The sequence below is a fragment of the Carassius auratus genome, chromosome 50, assembly GCF_003368295.1.
Source record: "Carassius auratus strain Wakin chromosome 50, ASM336829v1, whole genome shotgun sequence".
In the NCBI taxonomy this organism is placed as follows: domain Eukaryota; kingdom Metazoa; phylum Chordata; class Actinopteri; order Cypriniformes; family Cyprinidae; genus Carassius; species Carassius auratus.
Window position 1 is genome coordinate 8,147,345 of NC_039292.1, and position 13,793 is coordinate 8,161,137.

The window sequence follows — 13,793 nt, forward strand, 5'->3', positions numbered from 1 at the left end:
ACGCCCCTGAACATAGATGGTACTCTTGAATACATTTGCTTTTTCTCCAATCTTGCTAAACATATCGACATCAGTTGATGTCTCTATATCGCTTCATTTTAAAAGCCAAACTCTTTAAAGCAGTCATGATGTTGACTGGAATCATTGAAATATGCTCTAGGGTAGTAGCATTTTGCAAATGTAGCATTATGCATTGAAGCCTTTCTTAAAACGATGCATTGTCTGTTCCCACTACAATACATTTTGAATGCAATAATGGTGGTGAATGTAAAAGCGCACTTTCCCAGAACTATATCTAAAAGACAGATAAAAAGTTGGATGAACGTTGTAATGTCTTCATTACAGGGCCAGTGTTGTGCAGCGAAGAATCATTTCTTCCAAGATGAGGGCTCACTTACTAAAAGACTCTGCGAGAAAGGTAATTTTAAAAGCTGGGTTTCTCATGCACATTCCCTGCACTGATAACATTTTTACATCTACAAAGTTTTTTTTTTCCTGAAACAGACCTTTTTTTCTGTCATCTGTTTTTTATGTTTCTAAATCAAATATGCTTTGTAAATGGTTGTGTTTATGCATGCCACATCAATTTGTGCATGTTTAATGTTTATATAGAGTGTGTGTGGAAGGATGCACATGTGAATTGTTATGTGGCAATGAAAGGAGACACGTAGATTCTCAGACACAATGGAACTTGAAGTTAAATAACTATCATCTTCTGAACATTGCAGATCCATTTGCGACGACTGAAAAACCCATGCAAGAGTGCTGTGCTTGTGGAACAGCCAAATATAGAGTCACTTTCTATGGAAACTGGTCTGAGAAAGTGCATCCCAGAGACTACCCAAGTAAGAACAAACACTTTGTGACACATGAGCACAATAATTGCATCAGTATTGTTATTGTTAATTATTAAGAGTGTTCATTTATTGAAATAAAGCTGGAATAGAGTATAAATATTAAAGAGAACTTAAAAAGCTTAAAAATCAGTGCTTAATGAAATGAGTATTAAAATGGCTAAAGATAAAACTAAAATAAATACAAACAGGCATTATATTTAAAAATAAACTAATTTAAAATATAAAACCACATTCAGTAACAATTTAATACAATTAAAATAAAATCTAATATTATAAAATCTAATTCAAATTAACTAATAACATTTATAAATCAACAAATTAACATGATTCAATATTATAATTATAATAAAATATTTTATTTTAATATAAAAATATCACTTTGTCAGGTAGAAGATTGCCAGACAAAAGACAAATATTAATCGAATCATTGGAGATTTGCATCCCTGTTTGCATTTTCCATGTTCTGTTTCAGTTTGAAATAAGTGTTTGAAATCATCCAACATCTTTATAAGTGCAATGTGGCAAAGATTTACACACTCGTATATTTTTTTTGTTTATTAATTGCAAAAATTAGTTTTAACAGTCAGGTCCTACAAACACATTCTTGATATATTTGGATGCCACGCTGATTTCACATCTCAAACATGAACATTTGAACAAAGTGCCTTGCAGAAAGAGTGAGAACATGGGCAGAGATGGCCAGCAATATCTTTCTCCTGCAGTTTTAGCTCTCAGGGCTGGTTTGCTAATATAGCAGTCAGCAGGAGAGCTGGTTCATTTCCTATGTGTGTGGCAGCAATGATCCAATCTGTTATTTACTGTCTGGCAAGCAGGCAGGACTACAGCCTGGGCCGTGATACTTTGTGAGATAAGAGAAGCCAGGCGGATGTTGTCACATAGCGCACTCCTGCTAGTTAATGGGTCTGTGGAAACAGACGTTGATGAATACGGTAGGCTCCTTAAAGAGAGACAAAAGAAAGAGGCTTAGATTTTAAAGACACACACTAGAGAACAAGTTACTTCAGAAGTGCAATTATCTGAGAGGATTTAACATTGTATAAAGCTGTAGCTTGAAAAATCAGTTGTTTGTTCACCACTGTTGTTTCTGTCCCAAAGGACGTGCTAATCATTGGTCGGCTCTCATTGGTGCATCTCACTCGAGAAGCTATGTGTTATGGGAATACGGAGGTTTCGCCAGTGAAGGAGTCAAGCAGGTGGCTGAGTATGGATCACCCGTCAAAATGGAGGAGGAGATTCGACAAAAGGTAGGCCTTCTGGCTAAGTGCGACGAGATGAGATATCAGGATCAGACAGATCAAGTTCAGCTTGAAAGCTAATGTTGAAGTTATTGCACGACTTTCAGACCAATATGTCCTTTTCTTGGGAATAGCAGCAGTTTACCCGACAGGGATTGATTTTTTTAACATTTTTCATTGGCCAGGATTAGGCTCATTACACTTCTGATACTTTTTCAATTTGCTGTTTGTTTAGGATTATTTGAAACCTTGACAAACTAGCCAAACGGGATAAATCTGAACGAATTTTTGCAGAAAGCTTTTAAAGTGAATGAATCATTTTCTTTCTCTTCCACTGATGCTGAAAATCTCTCTTGTGAAGTGCATGACTGCTTTGGTTGCTTGATAAAAGTCAGCTCTAGTCGACAAAATGGAGAAAAACAAATCAATCTGCTTTATTGTCTTTGTTCATGAAAGATCTCATTGTGCTTAAAAGCTATTTCTTCAACTTTTAGCTGACTTGAAGACATATAAAGTTTAATAAGGCATAACAAGACTCGTTTTGGGTGTGAATGACTCACTGATTCAATGATTGATTCAGTCGCTCACAATACATGAAACATTTGTTTGAAATGTTTCAGCCTAATGAATCAAAATCCCCAGTACTGGAAGCAATGCCCTTGCAGAAGTTTTTCATCTTATTGCTTTCACTCCATCAAAAGTTGCATGGCACTCATTTTATGTTTCTGAAGTTCCCTATGCACTCATGGCATCGGAAATAACATGTCAAAGGTTGATCAGTTAACAGAGGGTACGCCTAGCATCTTAATTAAACGCATTAGTCAGAATCAGCTAATTTTCGCATTGCTGTAATTTAATGTTAATTTCCGCCTCTTGAAAGATACGTTAACAGTTGCATGCAGTCTGAGACGGAAGGTGATTTAGCAGCTTTGTAGGAAGATGTGTGCAGTATAATTCAGCGTTAACACGATGCACTGCCTCCATGAGGATTTTAAAGGTCGTCTGGGAAAGTTTCATACCTAAGATGTTCCCATTTGTCTTTTGCACAATGCACTGTAGGTGGTTTTCACATCTTGACATATCTCAGATTGATGACCTCAGAATCTTTTCAGCTTCAACCCCATGCAAGTAGGACAGACATTTTGTTTTGGACAAATTAATTTCTTATAAATTGAATAAAATGTAATATTATGTATTTATTATGTTACAAATAATTACATATTATACTGTATAATGAATTTTATATGTGACCTTGGACAACAAAACCAGTCTGAAGTCTCTGGGGGTTTATTTACAGGAATAACCAAAAATACATTGTATGGTCAAAATTATTGATTTTTCTTTTATGCCAAAAATCATTAGGACATTAAATAAAGATCATGTTCCATGAAAATATTTTGTAAACTCCCTACTGTAAATATATCAACACTTAATTTTTAATTAGCAATATGCATTGCTAAAAACTTACTTACAACTTTAAAGGTTATTTTCTCAGTATTTAGATTTATTTGCACCCTCAGATTGTAGATTTTTAATTAGTTGTACATTGCCCAAATATTGACCTATCCTAACAAACCGTATATCAGTAGAAGGCTTATTTATTCAGCTTCCAGATTATGTATAAATCTCAATTTCGAAAAAATTGACCCTTGTGTCTGGTTTTGTGGTCCAGGATCACATATGTTATATTAAATTTCATTAAATTTAAATGTAATCATAAATATTATATATTATATTAACTTATGATGTTTTACTAAATCAAGCATATTTCTGCATCATTGCAATATCAAAATGAGAAAGATGCTTCACTTGAGTACTAGATCATAAGATGTCTCATCAGGTTTCATTTGTCACATATTCCTGGAAGCTCTTTGGTTTTGTTGATTGTCTTGGGGCATGGCTGACAAATTTACCCACAATAATTTATTGATTTGTGCTACAGGCACTTTTGTGCTGTCAACATTTGTTTTGTTTGGCAATGCAAACAACTACATTAAAAGTCCTGTCTACACAGTTCTCGCAAAAGACCAGAAAAATCACAATTAGTTTAAACAAGTACAGCAATGAAAAATCAATATTAAAAATACAAAGGCACATAGTGCAAGAACACCAAGACACAATACAAAAGTGCTGTATAAGCCACCGGCCAATAAAGCTACTTTTTTATTATTCCTTTTTTGAAGCTGTCAACTGTCTGTCATTTCAGAATTGATTTTGTTTTCTTCTATCTTGTCCCTTTATTTTACAGCTCTTTTGTGCTTCCAGGGCTTTTTCCACATGCTTGATCTTCGTTCTGATACTGTTGGTTAGTTTTACCTGACATGATCATTCATCTTTTGAGGTGGTGCCGATTCTTTGTCAGCAGGGATCCTTTGAACAGATTTGCTTTGTGGCAATTTTTAATTTTTTTGATGTGCACTATGCTCTTTGACTTTAAAGAGGTAGTTCACTCAACTAAATGAATTCTGTCATCATTCACTCACCCTCATCTAAACCTTTGATTTATCTATTTTTTTTCAGTGAGAAATGTAGATGTTTAGCACAATGTTCACACTGTTCTTTTCTATTCAATGAAACTAATTTGCAGACTAGAGGCTGTCAAGCTTTAAAAATGACAAAAATTGCCATAAAAGTATCATAAAAATGATCTTGCAATATAATGAACAAGTCATATAGACTTCCTTTATGATATTTTTATGGTACTTTGTACTACTTCTTGATAGCCCCTGGACACTATTCACTTTCACTGAAAGGAAAAGAGCATTATGGACATTTTTCTTTTTTGCGTGCTCTATTCCTTTAACATGTTTACATTTGTATTGCTGTATATTTCAGATCATTTTAAAGCTTTTAGCATAAAATGGTATTTCAGACTTCCCTGCTGTTCGCCTAAAGGAAGCAGCTTCCAGAAACATTGAAGCGCTACTGTAAAATCAGTCATCAAAGCCTTTTCCAAAAACCATCACAGTCATTTACTATCCATTTTTGGCATTTCACCATTAGGCGCATTACTTTTGGGAAAGCAATCGCAGAACATTTTCAGCAGAAAAGAGCTGTGCAGATAAATATTTCAGTCGTAGATCACGTTGCTGCAGCTGAATCTCTTCTGAATGACAAATTGCGACAATAGACAGGAGTAAGCAATACGTGGTCAACAACATTTCAGAGAAGCTCACAAGCATTCTTTTGTGAGTTTAGACTATACAATTTCCCTCAGGATTTCATTAGAATCTCAAAACCTGACCTCAAAATGAAGGAGGAAATAATCCTATAATGAGCTAACTCTTATTGGCTAAAACTAAACAGCTTTGCATTTAACCAGAAATATTGCTCTAATGATAAATTATATTATTATCTTCTTTACGACTGCTTGTTCAATGGCTCTACCTTTGAAACTTAAAGTCAGAGCTCTATAGCACTACAAAGTCAAAAGGTCTTTTAAAATCTGTAATTTCCTTTTCCTTTCCTGTAGCTGCCGCGTGGACAGAGATGTAATCTTTTTCTAGTCTTTTTTTTTTTTTTTTTTTTTGACAGGCCGCGGAATTCAAATCATCTCATTCCCACTCTTTTTTATGTTGATTATAATATGTAATTTTCATTTCTCCCAAAGTCCCCTCATGAATTTTGACCTTTAGCATATATAATTAACATTTCCACAGACACTTTTAACTTGGAATTAAAATTTGGAATAGCATTATAACATGCTTGCAATTAGTTAAAGAGGTGAACATCATGATTACAGAGGTGTCAGAAAACTGACTCTAGGAGGAAGGTCATGCAAGCTTTTGGAAGATCTCAGAAGTTAGGAGGTTCTGAGGCAATTTCTTAGCATTTGTTATCCCAACTTGGCTGTTATGTCCTTATGAATCTTATTATCATCTCATCTCGGTGATGATATATTTATCCAACAATCTATCAAAAGCACAGTGTGAGGCAAATGGGAAAGTGAATGAAATGTGCGTTGGAATGAAGCGTTCCCTGAAGAGGACGAGATGCTTAATTCTTTACGAGCACTACGATATACATAACTGTGACATTTCCATTTGTACTAACAGTATGGAAGCTCTCTATTTACATGATAAGGACGCCGCAAGAATCTTTATTGCACTGTATAGGTGGGTGTTTGCGTGTGCCTCTTAGCAGTCTGCGTTAATTAGTTTCTGCATGTGCTAATTAAAAATTGCAGCGTTGATATGAATTTGATGTTTAGTTTTTGCTGATCCACTGAACATGAAGTGCTTCTTTCCTCATGTTAACTGTCAGCTGAAGCTGTGAAACGTCTACTGTCATAACTGGTTTTCAGATATACAATGGTCATTGAGAAATGTAATGTAATTTATAGCTGAAATATGTCATTTCTGTGCCACTAGTGTCACCAAATGGAATATATTCACAATATATATAAATATATATATGCTAATAATAATTTTACACACACTACAAATGAAAAGTGTAGGTGTTTTTTCTTTTCTTTTTTGTAAAATGTTTTTGAAAAAAGCCTTGAATGATCACCAAGGCTACATTTACTTGATCATAAACACTGTAAAATTGTAATATTGTGAAATATTATTTTAATTAAAATAGCATTCTTATAATCAGTGTTGAAAGCAGGTGTTCTGCGTCATAGTTTTTGAAATAATCAAACAATCAGAATTCTTTTATTAACAGCATTTATAGAATTATTATTAATATTTTTATTTATTTTTTACTTACGGATATGATCAATATATCAATATATATCACCATTCAGGGGAATGTAGCATCACAGTGTTTACTTTTTTTTCTTTTCTTTTTTGCATTTTAAGTTTGAGAGAGCATTTTAAAAGACAAAAATGTACAGCCTTCAGATACACATTAGTTCATTTGATGCTAATTCTTAATAAAGATGCTATATTTTTCTTACTCAGTTTCTGAAAAACTGATTTGCACTCTTTTGAAAGTATTAATGACAGCTATTTTGAATTTGAACATATGCACATTGTGTTAGCCTGAGATAAGTTTCTAGCACAGAAAGTTCCTCATTAGCAGTGCAGGTCATTAACGACAAACAACACATTTCTACCATTGCGCTGTTCAGACCAGCAGTTAAAGAAGTCAGTGCCCATGGAATCTATATTTAGAGTAGAAAGACTCATTCTTGCCTATCTCTGTGATTTAACTTCTCATTTTTTCTCATGGATGTGTCTTGCCAGATCCAACAAAAGACCACTTTAGAATAAAAAGCATCAGAGGAACAAAATAAAGAGTTGTGCTCGCCATTTTGTTTCCATCTCAGACTCAGATTGAGCTTGTGGAGCTTTTGATGGTATCCATCAGATTCTTCCGCACCATGCCAAAACTTCTGCTCGCTGTTTCCACTGTCGTTTTTAACATGACCTGGCCCTGTAGACGGTCACACTGTTTAAAAGTGTTTCAGTGCATTAGCCAAGAACAATTGTCTTGTTCTGAGTGGCAGGTTTCAGGTTGCCTGTCAGCTTTGCTTTGGATGCTGATGATGGAGACATCAGAATATGAAAAACAAAGCTAATGCTTCTTCTGGCGGTGGTTCGAACAGACATTACTGATGTAAAAAAAAAAAAAAAAGGTCCAGTGAATTGTTTCGAGGCATTGTGTGGCTCTGTTAACAACAGAAAAGTGCTTTAATGTGTGTTTAATGCTTGAGAAGAATCAACTAGAGGAGTAGCACTACAGTTTGTTTCCATTTGTTGTATGTGTGTGTGTGTGTGTGTGTGTTTGGCGTCTAGCCCAGGAAGAAGAATTGAGGTTTGTAGTAGCTAATAGAATCTAACCAAACAAATGAATAAGTCACAGCTCAGGGGACCCTGTTCTTATAGTATAAAAAACTGAGGGGCCAAACAACAGTTTCCTTGAGTTTTCTATCATTTGGAATTTCTCCAAAGCATCCTCCAGGTGTGTTTGACCTCAAAGCTTTATTTTGATAAAGTATGCCACTAATACACAGCCTTTGTTTTATAACCCTAGTATTCTGAAGGTTTAGGAGCCTTAAGTTGGGACTTTGGCTGTGCAAGCACAAAATGAACCCTCTATTGATGTGCACACAACTTCTGTCATTTCCACTTGGGTGTGTGTGTGGCACCCTGCGTAAGCACCGTGGTCCAAAGGGGCTTTGGTCATGTGTTCCAGTAATCCTTGGGATCATGACGGAATGTGAAACATCTGGGGTGGACTTTGCTGTGATAGCATTGACTCAAAGCCCAAGATCTCCATACAAAGCTCTGTGTACCAGTTTAGGGTTGGCAGCCACATCTCCTAGGTACCCCGAGGTGTTTCCAAAGCTCTTCTTCTAATCCTGAGAACCGCCGACACACATACCCAACAACAACCTCCCTGAAAATACATACCAGTCTTGGGGAAGCTGCTGAGCTACTGTCTTTCCAGGCTACAAGCTTAAGCTACTTATAGTTTAAGTAGTTATGCTACAGTGAAAGTACAGTTTGTTTGTGTGTGTGTATTTTAAATATATATATATATTCAGGAATGAATCAAGTGTCTGTCTTTATGAGTGAGTCATTGAATAACTGATTTGTTAAAAAAAAAAAAAAAATTATTCCTTCGGGAACTTTCCTAACTTACCTTCAGGAATGTTCCTAATATTGTTTTGGAAGTCACCTACTAAAGTTTTACATGCGTGCAAGGTCAAAAAACATTTTCATTTTCTCAAAATATGCATGTAATATTATAACCACATTTCCGAACAATTCTCAAATGTTTCATTCAAAGCAGTTCTAACATTCAGTCTCTCTAAACCCCTCCATTCTGTGAAACTACTCCGCTCTGATTGGTCAGATGGCCCTTTCTGTTTTGCTTGGTGTACAGTGTACAGCGTGTCAGAAATTATACGCCCATTGCCATAGTTCTGTATTTTGAAAACTTGATAGAAAATAAAAATATCTATTATTTATCATACTCACAGGTTGTGATTTAGTGGTCAGCTGGTCCAAATAAACTGGGTACTGAGTCATCTTTCAAGAGCAAACGTTTTGTGAATCTTGTGCTGAACTCCCAGGTATTGGAAAAGCAGTCATCAGCAAAATGACGGGGACACAAAAAAAGATTGGGGTCGTACTGCAGTGGATTAATGATGTTTATTTTTTATTTTTCTATATGTGGGGACTCATTTTTTGAAGAAATAAAAAAACAAACAAACAACTGATTAAATTCACAAATCAGATTTACTTAAATGAATGAGACCGTCTAGCACAACATATAACCCATTAAAACATTTTTAATTGAAGGAACCAATTCATACTATATGAGGCTTTGTATGAGCAGACTTGATGTTTATCAGAATATGGAAAAATATTTTTTATTTGCTTATATTGTCCATTTAGAGATCTCTGAAGAAGTTTGTTGTTATAGAGATATTGGTGGATATGTAATTAACAGTGACAAACTCTGTAGAGGTCAATGGAATGATACTGATTGGGTGTTTTACATGGATAAGGAGCTGTGCTTTCTTGACAGTGATTTCATACCTTGCCTGCGACGATTATCCTTTGAGCTTTATCTATTTCCTGTGTAAATTAAAGAATGAACAAGAGAGAGAGAAAGATGATTGTGTAATATAGATAGAGAGACTGATTCAGTTCATTATTACCAGGTGATAATTAATTCCAACCATCAAACTATAATAAGAAGTGAAAGAGATGGCAAGTGAGCTAATGACAAGAGTACAAAATAGTGCACAAGGGTTTCTAGAGCCTCTTTTTCGAGGGGGGCTTTACAGTGCAAACCGTTAACAGCTGTTAAAAATATTATATCATATAAAATACTATCTATCTATCTATCTATCTATCTATCTATCTATCTATCTATCTATCTATCTATCTATCTATCTATCTATCTATCTATCTATCTATCTATGTATATAGAGAATACATTTTTTATTTTTGGGCGCTCCATTAGAAGCCTGCCAGACCTCTTCGCATGAGATGAGGCAGGACCGCCTACCACGTCCTCCTTCACTTTCGTCTGCACCCCACTTCTGCATTTCAGAGGAAATTGCTGCGAACCACTCGGCCCCAAGTCTCCCAAGTCTGTCAAGTGAAAAAAGCAAATGCTAAGCACTCACATTTGACATGTTACAGGATGTGCTCTCATTTTTTTCCCATCTCTGAGGCAACAGACTTTAAAGGGAATCTTAGCTACCATACAAACCTTCAAAGCTACAGCATCTCTTTGACCACTCGAATTGAAAATAGACATTTAAAATTGGGCTCTAGCTCTTACCAAACTGGGTAAAAAAAAAAATTCTAACCATATAATATCGAGAATTTTTATATATATATATATATATATATATATATATATATATATATATATATATATATATATATACTTGTTTGTTTGTTTGTTTGTTTGTTTGATTTACTATACTTTTCCGAAGCTTTCAACTTTCTGGGACACAAGAAATTATAAATACATACTTTTTAAAAGTCAAACCAACGTAAAGCAAGTGAGATTGATGAAAGCATATTTTTGCGTTCGGATTGTCCTTCACAAATACTCCCATTTGTAGCATGCACAAAATGAGTGAGAAGTGACTCATGTTATAATTCAGGTTAAATGTTGAGGTGACAGTTTAAGTTAATCATAATATTGCCTTGTTTCATGAGTATTTATATTGTGTGTGTGTGCGTGTGTGTGCGCGTTTGTGCATATATATATATATATATATATATATATATATATATATATATATATATATATATATATATATATATATATATATATATATATATATATATATATATATTATGTAAATGAAGGGAACAATTAGCATATAACTCTTTATCTTAGAACTGATACAAATGGCATCACAACTTCACATTTAAGGCAAATTCTGAAAAATATTAAGTTTGATAAAAAAAATTTTAACAAATTTAATTTGTTACAATTAAATAAGAACTCAGAAAAGGCTAATTATTGTCTTCGTATTTTTTACCATTTCTAATAATTACATTTACAATTTTTATTGGTTATTGGTTAGCATTGTGTGTGTCTCTGTCAATATCATTCAATGTACTTTATCTTAATCATTTCCCCCATTATTCGTTTTCTTAGAATGATTTTATTTCATATTTTATTAAATTCAATTACATTTGTTGTTATAATTATTAAATATAAAAGTATTAAATTGATTACATTTAACCTAATGACATAATTCACTGAAATATTTTAGGTGTTTTTTTATTTTATTAAATGTAATAACTAAATAAGAATCCAACTCTAAAAAGCCATATATATTATTGTCTACATATTTTAAATGTTTTATGCACACCAAATATTTATAATGCAGTCAATATACAGGGTCAAAGTAGAGCTGTGGCGAATAACCAAAGTATAACCCTGTTGTTCCTGCAGAGATTAGCTTGCTGAGAGCCATGGCAGTGGCGGATAGATGTTTATAAAAGACTGGCTGGCAATATTTCAGGATTCAGTGGACACACATGTTGTTTCACAATGTTCATTCCCCAAAGGAATGAGAGCTAGACTCTCCATTCCAGCATCCAAAGAATGTAAAAGAATGTCTAGCATTCCCATATTGAGATTCAGAGGGTACATCCAGAGTCGGTACAGTCTTCATAACCCAGCATTTGTACAAAACAAAATGAAGCCACATTATGCGATGCACTTTCTTTAATTCATGAGGGATCCCTCATAAATCCGTTTTCAATAATGGCCCTTTTTCCCTGCCTTGTTTTTCCTATGTAAATGAGACCTCGGCGACTGACAGTAATCTTCCATAATTTGGTTTGCACGGCTCTGTGCTAGCGCTCTGGGAGGCCTGAAAGAACACATATCATTCAGAGAGAGGTCAGACAGTGCACAAAACAAACTGACAAGGCAAAAGCTCATACACACTGCTGACTGACGGCTGAGAAGCCTGCATATTCAAAAGGCCAGCCAAGACAGCGAACAATTAGAAAAAGAAAGCTAGTCCGTTTTTATTGTGCGTGTCAGAAGAGCTGATGCTCATTTGAACGGACTGTCTTTGGGATTGATGGCAGGTCAAAACACCTGTTACAAACTAACGCCATTCCTGAATTTTAAGCAGATTTGAAAAAATGAAGGTTCATGGTAATGTTACTTTTTAAGGCGCTTATCTGATATCATGTGTTTTATTGTTTTGATTAATTATAGAATCATAATCGGTGTGACTGTGAACGCACTCATTGGATATTTCATTAATCATTCTTATTTTAACCCATTATTATTGTACTTTCTTTGTTAGAATAATTTCATTTAAAATGTAATTATGCATAATTATATTTAACTTAGCTGCCATAGTTAGCTGCCATAATTTATGTAACCAATCTGTATTGGGTAGAATTTTAATATTGTGCTTGCTTGGTACTGGACATTATACCATGATGCTAAATGATTATCATCTCTCTAGTATTAGTCCCAAAAAACATGGTACTTCTATATTGCCGTATCTTTAAAAAAATGGGGGTGGTACTTTTATTCTTGTTGTTAGTTTAAGCTGTATCGACCATTACAGATAAGGCTTTCAGCACTGTTTGCCTTCCAGCCGAATCTCACATCTCTCCCTGTAATAGTCCCACTGCGGTCCTGTCAGACTGAGAGATGATTGGCTGTAGAGCTTCAGGACGAATGACGGGGAGAGTGACAGGTGAGAGTGACAGACTTCAACTCCTTTAAAGCGGAAGATGTGGACAGAGGAGATTGTAAAGGTCTTTCATTTGGACTGTTTTGAAACACGCTTCGCCGGATTCTTCGCTGAAAGTAATGGAAGGAGAGGAACTAGGCACTTTTGAGTTGAAAAGCTACAATAACTTACAGATAAAAAAAGGATTACTCTTACAAAATGTCTAAATCTGAAATTAAATAACTGGAGAAGACATATAATCATTTTAGCATTCAGTATCACTTCAGTTTCAAGAATGCAATGGTACTTCAACACTAAATCAAGTGTGACAGTCTAAATAAAAATGTAAAGTGATTCATCCAAATTAAGTCCCTTGCCTAAACTGAAATGCCTAAACTGAAATGTCATTTCATTTGATTCCATTTTAAATCCAGAATCGATGGACTGAGGAGCTTGGTTTGGGCTGAGCCACATCTGTTGGGTCAGAAGGTCCATCGCAGCTCTTTTTTCAGTCTGTCTTGAAAAACATGAGGGATGAAAGCTGCACGTCAAAGAAACAGGCTTTCCCAGAGGTGTCAAATGTCTTTAAGGGAGTGCTGTACTGTCTTCACTTTTTGAGCCATGCCAGATGCTTGGGTGGAAAACCCACTTTATAGCATAGCTACAATCTCAACAAGAGAAGTATTTTTTTATTTTTTTTTGCAAGTGTCTAGTCCTGGGGATGTCTATGTGGTCAGGATAAGACATTGTCACCATCCACGGGTGGGCCTGTTGGTAGATATGTTCTCCTGAGCTGCTGGGTTTGATGGATCCTAGATCACTCTCTCTGAGCTCTGTACTCATTAGGCTGCTTTGTGAACAGACGTCGGCTGATGTATGCATGGCGGGGTTATTTAATTATGCAGTGTGTCATTCAAGCAGATTAGTTATTTCTAACTTTTCCAATGGGTTGTCAATTTGAAAATTAAGTTGAATATTTATTACTTTTTTGATGTTAATTAAAGAAACAATTCATCCAAAATTAAAAACTCTGTCATCAATTACTCC

The 13,793-nt window shown here is 34.9% G+C and overlaps 1 pseudogene; it reads left to right on the top strand.

Moving 5' to 3' along the window:
* LOC113066398 (spondin-1-like) overlaps positions 1-13,793 on the top strand; it is a 42,226-nt pseudogene that overhangs the window by 634 nt on the left and 27,799 nt on the right.